Raw genomic sequence first — 11,144 nt, forward strand, 5'->3', positions numbered from 1 at the left:
ATAATTTGTCTTAAATCAATTTTTATCTTTTGAAATTATTCCATGTATGGATTTTGGAGGGAGAAATGGACTCATTCATAAAGTATGACGAGAATTCAGTGTCTTTAGATACTTCATCAAATATGGCTCCCCAAAAAAATTGACAGCAGATCAAGGCTCCACCTTCCTTTTATGTTCCTACTAGGAAAAGTGACACAAATATTACTTTGTGCAGCCAGAAACGAACTAGTCTGAAAGAAGTCTGCTGGCAATCTTTGAGACAGTGGCACCAGAAGATAGGTGACATACGTTACTCGGCACAGCATAGTTATAGTATGATCGTACATGCTTGGTTTACACTGCAGACATTGGAGTCTCACAGGCATGTGTTGCTCAGACCATGAAACCAACTGAAAATTGTTCTTAAATCCTTAGACATTTTTTCATGGCAACATGGGTCTAAAACTACAGCAACAGGAACTGAGTTTATTTGTGTCCCATAGTCTGTCTGCTCCGAGGATCTTTTAGCCATATTCAGAAGGGCATATGGAAAGAAAACTCTCTGGATCAGATTAACCCTTTCTCTCCCCAGTTCTGAATGAAGAGCACATTGTATTTCCAGTGCTTTACTGCAAATGCATTTGAAAATAGTTATAGGAAACTGAGATGCTCTAAGATCTTCCCAGAGGGGGATCAGGGTAGTAAAACAAAGCTCTTCAGAAATGAGATTTTCCTTCTTTTCTTTTTTTTTTTTTTTTTAAACACCCTAAATTTCCTAATCTAAATGGAGCAAGGTGATCCTACATATTGTTTGTTTTTCCTTAGAGAACTCAACGCAATGTTAAGTTTCCTCTTATATCTGTATTGCACAGACCAAATTCACTCTCTTGTTGTATATCATCCCTTTCTGCGGTCTACTTCTCTAAGCATTTTCCCAGCCTTAGTAAAAACTTGTACCAAAGCCTTCTCCCCTGCAACTTCCCTCCCCGTAGGCCCATGTTTTCACTTCTGGTTCAATACTTCTGTATATGTTTTCAGAGAAGACAATCCTTTCTTTACTTTTTCTCTCCTCTGCTGTACATAGATAGAATATACCTATATAAAGTAAGAATGGTCGCCTCCCAGAAAGCCTGAAAGCACACAAGCAGCCTAGTGATCCAACCCAGAATGGTCTCAAAGAAACCCCACCACCCTTCAGAAAGAGCCCCCTGAGCCAGAAGAAAGCCCCAGCTGCTCCAGCACACCTCTCTCAGAGCCTGTGGAGGGCACAGGTTCATTAATTCCCTGCATGTGTGCCCAAGGAAGGCAGCTGTTGACCATCTTCTGGCCAGAATCAACTCCTTCCTTGTTAATCCCCATAAAAGATGTGGCTACCTCTGCTTGTAGTGTCTTCTCAAGGGGCTGAAATAAATCCCACAATGCAATTGCTTCTGAAGCCTGATCTGCATGCAAATATAAGGCTTCAGCTGCTGGAAAGAGGAGTAACAGTATTTGAACTCAGGGCCTAGGTTTCATTTTGTAGCTATTTGGGTTTGTGACTCTGCAGAGATATTTTGGGGCAGGACAATGAAGAGCTGGAATTTATCAGGTTTAATAGCAGGTTGAGCACCTCCTAAGAGGAAGGAACCCAATCTAGCTTTCTTTTAATACCTTTCCCTAAAGGATGAGGATGGACTCCTGCCCCATAGCTCAATACAAGGTAAGATTACTTTAATGTAAACTTAATACTGCTTCTTGGTTTAAATTCCAACAAAGGCTGGCTTCTCTGCCAAGAACAAAAAATAAGAAAGCTTTTCTGATTTAAAAAATCAATATTAAAAAAACTTATGATTTTTGCAATGGTACTGTCTCATGACACAAGCCAAATACTCCATCCAACTTCTTTTCCATGGAAAACTTAAATTTAAAACAAAAAACTCTTATCTGCACTGATATGTTTTTCTATAGATTTCCCATTGTATCTACAATGAGATGAAAAACTCTAAACTTATGGAACAACAAGATTCTTATAAAACAAATAAGTCCTTATAAAATAACACAGTTTATAAAGTCTATGTGTGGGATATTCTGGTGTTTGAATATTGGAACAAGATTCCTATTTCAAAGATTAATTAGAAAGGCAGGCAAGAGTTTGCTTGGTAAGTTTTGGAGCAAATCTAGCTTATAGCCCACATAAAGAACATGTATGGTTAACAAGGGAAGAAAATGTTTTTAGAAAATAATGAAGCATTTGGTCAAAAAGCTGTGGAAAGACTGAAGGACACTTTGCCTCTTTTCCATGCAACCTTGATAAAGCAGAATCAGAAAGGAGACGTGGACAGATTAAAATGCAAAGAGAGATAAAAAACCACTTTTATACTTTGAGCTGCTATTATGGTGCTGCTCCCTCCATGAGACTGCTAGAGGAAAAAGAAAAGCAGCAGGGGGGAAGAAGAAACGGAACCACTTCAGAAAACTGCCCTGGAGAACCCTGCCTGGGGGTTTTTATTCTGCGCACACTTCCAGGAATAAGGCACTTTAACTGAGACAAACAAAATGTGTATTTTCACACCAATGACATAATTTACTTGTAGATGTGATACTGGGAGTTCACATATTTCTGAAACAAATTCATCCTTTCTATTTGGCTATACTGTTTGTGATGGTGAACCAGTGATACATTCAACAGTTGTAAAACTGTGTATTCAACTTTGGTGGCACGTGTATATTTGTACTTGGAGACCCCATGAGAAGAGAAGTTCATGTTATGCAAGGAAACAACGAGATGACGTTTATGTGCATGAAGGCTGTTGGAGAGTCTGATACTGATCCCTCGCTCGTCGTGGCAGGCGTGGGCATGAGCCCTGGGTGCAGTCCTGCAGATGGCAGAGGGAGCATGAGCTGGTACAGCTCTGCACAGGCTTCGCGTGTGATGGTGGGAAGCAAAATAAAAAACAAAATGCCAAGCCAGGAAACAAACTACTGTCATCCTCAGTAGGTATCGTGACTTTGCAAGAGCCAGTGCAGTAGAAACTAGTATTACGTTTCAGGAATTTGGCTCAACTCTCCAACCGCATTGTATTTGAGCTACTGTTCAACCTTGGTGTTATTGAAAAGCAGCATTTTCAATTAATTCTATATTTCAGAGAGGACGTATGGCCAGTTTTCTTGCTCCTGCCCAAAGTTCCAGGAATATTAGGGCTCTGTGAGATCTCTTCCTCCTTTTTGCTTTCAACAAAAGTATTCAAAGTAAAGCTAGATCTTCTCCTTTTTGAATAGTTTTGTGCAAACTTTTGCATAACTTCAGTGCAGTTATGAGAGGGGAAATGGTTTTGGGCCAGCTGAATTAATTGCAAATCAATTTAATGGGTCCAGTTAGTGAATTTGAGTAACAAAGGTTTTGAATAACTGAAATACTTTTCAAGGTAAGCAATAAATAGCAGGAATAGAACTGTATTATAGGAAACAGAGACTATGACTGAGATTTGGATAATCAAGATTCTAGTTTGTATCACGTGTACTTTGGCAGCAGCTGATTCCTATAGGAATAAAAAAGTAAGAACATGTGCAAACTGCAGTATGACACTACCACTGTGACCTCATCAACAACTTCAAGGTCATCATTAGGAGAGTCTTCAGCTTTTTTTTTTTTTTTTTTTTTTTTGCCTGGTTGCACATGGGTTGTTAAGATTTATTACAATCATTGCAAGAGAACACCTGCTAAATGTCAAAAGATTCCTGGGAAACTTCAAGTGTTTTGCTAAGGCAAAACTACACCTCTAACATAGCTTTCAGGAATCCAGCTGGATGGAATACAGTCTAGTCTTCATTGATTTGTTCATGCTCTAAAGCAGAAGCATAACAAAAGTGATGTTCAGAAACATTTGTCCTCCAGACAAATTTACCTGTGTCTAAAATGATCCATGCCTTGCTTCCTGGGATTCTTCATATATATCATATTCTGAGTAAGGACCAGATCCTTGGCTGAAGTTGGTTGGCATTGCTGCACTGGTGTTGGTGAAGCTGTGAGGAGTCACACCAGCCGAGCACTTAATCAGGTGACTAAGCACTGTCTAAACGTATTAGGAAAAATTAAATTTGACTTCTGAAAATTATACTAAACAAACATGGAGAAATATCTTAACTTTCAGATTCCTAGAGGTTTTTGCTGAAATTTGCCATGCGTCTCCTTTGGCTGCGTTGCAGTGTTCCTCCCCTACATCACCATTTTATTTTCAGCTCAGTGATTCTTTTTTTTTTTTTTTTTAAGCGATGAAACTCTGTCTGCTTTTCAAGACTAATATATGGCCCCTGAGTGAAGGCAAGGCTGTGATTCAAATCAAGAGTTCTGTTGACATTATAATCCTTAGGAGCACAGCTGGAGCATTTCATGAACGGTAGCGAAGACCCTCCATTGATTTACTGCCTTGGTATTCAATCAGGAGTCCATGTTCTGTGTTGTTAGCTGCAAGATACAAAAAATAACTCAGTGAACTTCTAATTAAGGCATTTAGCTTCTTGCCTATCTTGTAAGAAAAGATTTGTGCTATATATGAGATGCTGTTGCTTTTATGGATTCTCCCCTATTTTTATAGCAGGAGGGCTTCAGGCCCCAAGAAGGTCCTGTGGGCTATAAATGGGATATACACCAAAGTTGCTCTCTGACCCTTCCAAACAGAAGACTAAGCAGTGAGGGATGGCAGGAATTTTCATGCATCTCGCCCAAGCTCTGCACCTTTTCTTTTTATTCCAGTTTTATGTAAACCTTTCCTAGCCATAATCATCCCTCGAGCACAAAAAAAAAAATCATTCCAGTTCTCATGAGAGCTGCAAAGGGGACTCACAGCTCTGCTTCTGGGCAGCAGATAAACCCTTCCCTTTCTGCAGTGCCAGTCACCAGCCACAGCATGCACGAGAGCAATTTTGAAGCCGTGCTCTTTCTTGTCTCGCCCCTCGTTCTCAGGGAGCGAGCAACCGTGCTGCCAGCCCCCACTGACCTGAAGATGAGAGTTCCCTAGATTGTTTCCAGCTTGCACTGCTAGCCCTGCTGAACGAATAGCATTTACAGTATTTTTGGGGTGGTGACTCACAAGAAAGTCATGAATGCCCCCTTAAGAGGCTGTCAAAAGCCCCCTGGAAAGAAGTGTTTTGTTTTTCCTGTTTTCGTTGTCCAGGCTGCCTGCAGATATTTCCACAAATCTCCAACATGGTTTTCTTGAGTCATTGTCCATGCAGCAAGTTGTACCCTAAAAGGCAACAGGGCAGAGATGCAGACCCTAATCTAACACCATTCCTGTTCATCACCCCCCTATAGTAATAGCCAGAACACACGGCCCTTCTAGTCATCGTAGAGATACCAAAATGCCAGCCAGGACCAAAGCCACTGATGCTCCTGAACGCCTCCCACTTGCTTATCTGCTTGCTAATTTCAGTGGTACTTCAGGCAGCTAAACATGATGGAAATTCAAGGGTTTAGGGGTAACGATGTACTGGCAGATCTGTTATTGAGCATGTCAGTCATATTTTATCTTCAGGAAGTGCTTCAGAAACTTTAGTGATCCTCTCAAAAATAACGTGTAGTCAGGGATTGTTATCACAGATACTTGTATCTCCAAGAGTTATGAGGTTTAATGACTTGATCAAGACCAAAGAAAAGCTGGTGTTGAAACACAGTCTGGATTCAAAAAAGGGCTCAGAACAGCTGTAAGATCTGGAGTTGAGTGTTATATTTGGACTGAAAGGCAGCTGTGAAAAGGAAAAATGACATATGTCCATTTTTTGTCTGAGCATGCAGCGCGAGATACAGCGCTTCGATAGAAGGTGTTGCCTGCTTACCTTTTCACCTCTAACATTTATATTCTTCAGGTACCTTCATTGTGCTTCAAGCCCTGGTAGTGTCTGGGTTTCCAACCTTCCTTCTCTTACTGAGCCAGAGCTTCAGCTGGTCAGAGCTCTGCTAAAGCCACCCTATGCCAGGAAGACGGTAGTCAGGACCTGCCCTGATGTCTATTGGTATGTCTAGAGCTTAGTGACACAAAGCTTACCGAATAACTCTTTGCAGGGCCCATCACTGTTTTATTTGACCTGTACTGTTAGTGCTGGGTTCTCCAAGAGGTGTATCGTGGCAATATGACAACACAATGAAACTGCAAGGCTGGCTCTCAGCTCAGCCGCAATCCCTCCATCAAGGTGATCCCCTCATCTTCTCAAAAGTGGGCCATTAGAAGCACTAAATAATTCAAAGGAAAGCTCGAGCCAAAACTTTTGAGCCTGGAAATTTCACAGGGCAAACCAGAGCAGACCTCTCCTGAATCACTTTCAGCTTTATAGGTTGAAGAAACAGGTCTGAACCCTGTGAAATGTGCAACCGCGGGGGCCAGCCTTGCATGCCAGAGTTACCCTGCAAGTGGATTAACTGCTGCTTCCCAGGGTGACCCCACATCCTGGGAGAAGCTGGAAAAGTGTCTGGAGATACTGGGCAGGACCGTAAGAAAAAAATTCTGTGTGTTCGTGGGCTTTTTGGAATAATTTTATCCCCTGTCAATTTGCTATGAACAATTGGGTAGAGAGACTGGCTAAGAACAGAAAGGCTGGATTGCCGCTTTCGTTATTTAAGGATGCAGTATCTGCTGCAATGGGGTCCCAATATTCCAGTGAGCCTTTGGGGTATAACAAAAACAAGCAGAATAATAGGTGATTTGTGGCTGTTGGTTTATTGCTGATCTGTAGTTGCAGCAGAGGCATTCACTGAAAACCTCTCTCATGAACTGTTCAGTATATTCCTTTAAAAAATATTTAGCTGTGACTTCTCTTACTGTCACGAAGAGGAAGACAATATCTCACTTTCAGAACAACGAAAAGCTTTCTAGTCCATGTATGGTTAAAGACTAAGTGCGAGTCCTGCAGGAGTTGAATAACAGTATGTAGATAAGGCAGCCATGAAATAGTTCTATTATTGCTACTTTAAAAGTATTTCTTAATGTTATTCTTGTCAAACAAATAAGATATTCCATAATATTCTTTTCTCTTGGAGCTCCAATTCTAACTTGGAGAAAATCAGTGGAAAAAAAACCCACCCCACTGATTTAAACAGTGCAGGATCTGATATTAGTATAATAATGTCATGTAAAATAATGAGAGTGTAAGGTTTATGACTGCTTATTTGGTGGGGCTGGGGTTATCCAATGGGAGAAATACTACCAAAGTCCAGCAAGATATGGTTACCAGGCAGGAATCCCAGGAGATTCTGTTACCGCACAGGAATCCCATGAGACAGTATTATCAAGAAGGAATCTGTAGTATTCAGTTCACCACAAGGCAGTAATATTAGATTTTTAGAATTAAATCCTGTGGTATCTTGTTTTATAAGAGTTGGCACAGAAGGAACAGAGAAAAACGCAATGGAAGAAAGATGTCTCACTGGAACCTGAGCTGGAAGCCCTAATCGTTACACCGATTTCTAGCAGAAATAAAACGTCAGAGATTTTCCTCATGATCCCGAGGTATTGTTACTAAACATGGTATCAATCACTTATTAGTTAAAGAATATTTTTTATTTAATTAATCAAATACAGATTTGATCACTAAAATGCCAATGCATGACTACTATTTTGACTGTTTTTTGATTGGCATAAATAACTTTTGTTTTTTTTATTTATAATGGGTTTTACTTTTATCACGAGTAGTACTGCTTAATGTTATAAATGCGCAGTATGGCTATGTTACATCAGCCCTAACCAAGCTAAGGAGCTGTTCAGATCAGTGTCTTACACTGCATGTTTGTGTGGTGCCTCACACAATGACGTTTGCAGCATTTGAACAATAAGAAATATAAGAGAATTAATAAAACTATATTTGTTTTCTTCATTATCTTTTTCTTGTAGTACTCTAATGCTGGCATATTTGGCAAGAAGTGACTGGGACATTTGTTTCAAGAAGACCTAACTTGATTTCAGCCTCTTTCTGGAGATTGGTCACTACATCTGTAAGTTTTGAGAGCCTTTTGCCAGCGATGGAGAGCATTCTCAGAAAGCTATGACCAAGCTGCCCAACGGAGGAAACTTAGCTGTTGTGATCAAATGGAAATAGCAAGCCTAAGTCTGAATGCTCATCTTCTCTTAAATGCAATATTTTGCCTACCTGTATCATGATCCACCCTTATCAGTATTTAACCAAATAAACTCTGATCAAGGACAAAGTCCCCTTTACATGAGGAGTTTAGCATGAAGAGACAGATCAATTTTGTGATTAGCCTGAATAAAGGCTGAGTATGCATTAAATTAGGATCTAATACCAGGTTCCAAGTGCACTTTTAATTCATCAATACTTCTAAATGGATCCTGTCAGAGAGACATCTCTGGAGCTGTGCTTTGGAAGGTGAGTGACAGATGCAGTAGGTCACAAACTCACACGGTCCCACACCTCTACACGAACAGTCAGAAACGTCTTGGAACGACTCGTCTCTCAAAAATTTATCTTATTGAAGAGGGAGGCAGGAAAACTCAGGACTTTAGGCGAGAAGCTAGAAGTGAGAATGGAAACCTGTTGAAAAGAGCATTGGTAATCTATGATGGGAAATTTAAAAGATTGATCAAGAGGGGTGCCAAGCACAGCCGCAAGGATCAAGACCAAAAGCCATCAAAGAGAGCACAGTCATTGCTCCTTGGATCTGGCTCTCAGTGTGACAGACAGACAACCGTCCCAAAGCATCGCATCCTCCTGGCTGTGCTGACAACAAAGGTGTCGCCCATGGGACAGCATCAGGTATTCCCAGCGCTTTTCAAAGCTGCGGAAGGACTTGTCCCTGGTATTCACATGTGATTACAGCAAGCTGAAGAAAAAGAAAAGGAGGTGGCAGGAAGGAACATAAAACTCAAGAGGCATTAGCCTGTTTGCTGTGTTTGAGAATACATTTGCTTGAGTGCCTGTGAACAAGAAAGCAGGCACAGCTGAATAGTAGGCTTAAGGAAAGTCAGTTTAGCTTCAGAAGAGGGTGTACATACGCTGATCAGATCTTAACCCTAAAAGACATAATCAAACAATAGTGTGAGCATGGAAGACTTCTGAATGTGCTAAGTGGACCATTAGAAAACACAACACCTATAGCGGGGATATTGGTGACACAGAGGTACTAGGAAGATTACAAATAGAGATTACTGGTAATGACAGATGGAAGAGTTACTGAACCCACACACTGGAGAGATGCAAATCACAACCATAGTGCTTTTGTGATAAGGATTTCAACTCCTAGGTAATGGCTTGGGACCATTAGTTCACATACCGTGGCTTTACCCAACAGCCCTTGGATGCTAATGGCTTGCAGTCCTGGTGACAACAGGGTTGCATCACCCCAGCGGTCCTGGGGCAGCCGAATCACTGGGGTCTTTGTGAGCACCTGAGGACTCCCCACACGCCTCCAATGCACTTTTTGCCAGGTACCTCTGTGCAGGAGGCTATGAAAATTTTAAGGAGAACGTCATTTGTGAGTGAACCCCACAGTGAAATTCATTCTCTATGCACAGTGACCAATTTCACGTGTTGCTACAAGAAGGAAAAAAAAGTCAAATGACAGGCTGACAATCTGTCATGGAGATTTCCTCACCTGTAAGAAACCATTGACATTTCACAAAGTTTGTTTTGTCCTGCTTAGTTACATGCCTTTTTTTTTTTTTTTTAATATAATGTGCTTCTAAAAGCTTTTTCTCTTGTATCGCAAAGAAATCATTCTCATCTTCACTTGTTTCCTCAGAGCCTTTCATAAATACATTCTACGTTGTCAGTCTCACCACCGGCATCTCCTGCGCTTACCTGCACAAATGAGTATGCAACGTATATTTTCAAAAATTTGACTTAAGAGCCACTTATTTCAGTGACAGAGTGGTGTTTTTGCAGAGTGACTTGATGAAGTCAGGTGGAGTTGCAAAGCAGCCTACACCGCAAGTCACAAGATTGAGGCTTGGAGCAGAAATCTGGTCATGAATTTGGTTTGGGATTTATTGCTCGGCAACTTGGAGCACAGCTAGTCAACAGCTGGCTCTCTAGCCAAAACACACTGGCAAACAGAGAAAAATTGTCATGGTAACAGCGTTACAGCGCATATTGCAATGGCACTCTGGTCGACTAAGGGAATTCCTAAGTAGTACCACAGTAAAAATTATGACTAATAATAACCAGTAATAGTAACTATTGCTGCTACTAATAATAGCAATAATGATATTTATACTATAACAACAGCGAGATATATTTGGCTAGTATTTGGTGATTCCAAATTGCTGTTTAAACGTCTGGCTGATTTCTTATAAGCTCTCTGCTGAGGTATTGCGGCTCTTCCAGCAGTATGGGGTTAGTCCATGAGCAAAGGTGTTCTGTATGTTCCCCTCTGCAGCTAAGGGAAGTGTCTTTCCCTTATCCCTAATCGTCACAGAAGCTTAAATAATATACAGTAATATGCAACTTTGTCATAAATGAGTATGGTGCTGGCAATGGAAGTACTGAAGCCCCTGAAGGAGCAGGAGTAGTGCCATAGCAGGGCGTTGGGTACAAGCTCCGGCAGCCCCAAAAGGGAAGAGCTCCTAAAGCCACTTGGAGCCAACTCTGCACCCTGTGTTCTTGTTGAGTTGAAAGCACCGTGAAGTGTGAGAGTGGGTTGCAAACCATGCCTCAGACTCGGTAAAAAATAATGGCAATTTGCTGCTGTTAAATAATAAACTACAGCAGCGTCCAAGGTTTGTTCCCGTGGTTCTGAATTATGATTGTACTTGCACCAAAGCTGCTACAGGAGGGAGTTTTGGGATAGCTTTTTTATTTATACTCCCTAATTTTCCTGCTGCAATTTAGATGAACTACTGTTGTGATGGGGGGGAGAAAATTTCTAAGCTCTGCAAAAATCTGAGGTGGAACACCACTTGCCAGCACAATTCTTCTCCCTCCTCTTCTTCCTCCTCCCAGCTCCCCAGCAGTGGCCCCAGGTACACCCCTTCCTCAGGCAGGGCAAGAGAGCAGGGGAGTTCCAGAGGGAAAGGAAAAGAGGCGATCCGACTGCAGGTGTGACACATCCCCAAACTGCAATATGTTTGTTATGGAGGATACTGCCTCCATTTCAAATACTGATAGTGAAAACCGTCGCTACTACCAAAAATAACATTAAATCGTTTTGGCAGCAGTTCAGCGGGGACTTCCAGGCAAGC

The 11,144-nt window shown here is 41.3% G+C and overlaps 1 long non-coding RNA gene across 1 annotated transcript; it reads left to right on the forward strand.

Moving 5' to 3' along the window:
* The first annotated feature begins 1,398 nt into the window (after positions 1–1,398).
* Positions 1,399–10,931, forward strand: LOC148057036 (uncharacterized). The gene is made up of 4 exons (XR_015702045.1): positions 1,399–1,678; positions 5,824–5,970; positions 7,328–7,460; positions 7,842–10,931. It is a non-coding gene; the product is annotated as an uncharacterized LOC148057036 (long non-coding RNA).
* The last annotated feature ends 213 nt before the right edge of the window (positions 10,932–11,144 follow it).

This window comes from Nipponia nippon, unplaced genomic scaffold (assembly GCF_047370975.1).
Source record: "Nipponia nippon isolate SJK-2023a ecotype South Korea unplaced genomic scaffold, ASM4737097v1 scaffold_10, whole genome shotgun sequence".
In the NCBI taxonomy this organism is placed as follows: domain Eukaryota; kingdom Metazoa; phylum Chordata; class Aves; order Pelecaniformes; family Threskiornithidae; genus Nipponia; species Nipponia nippon.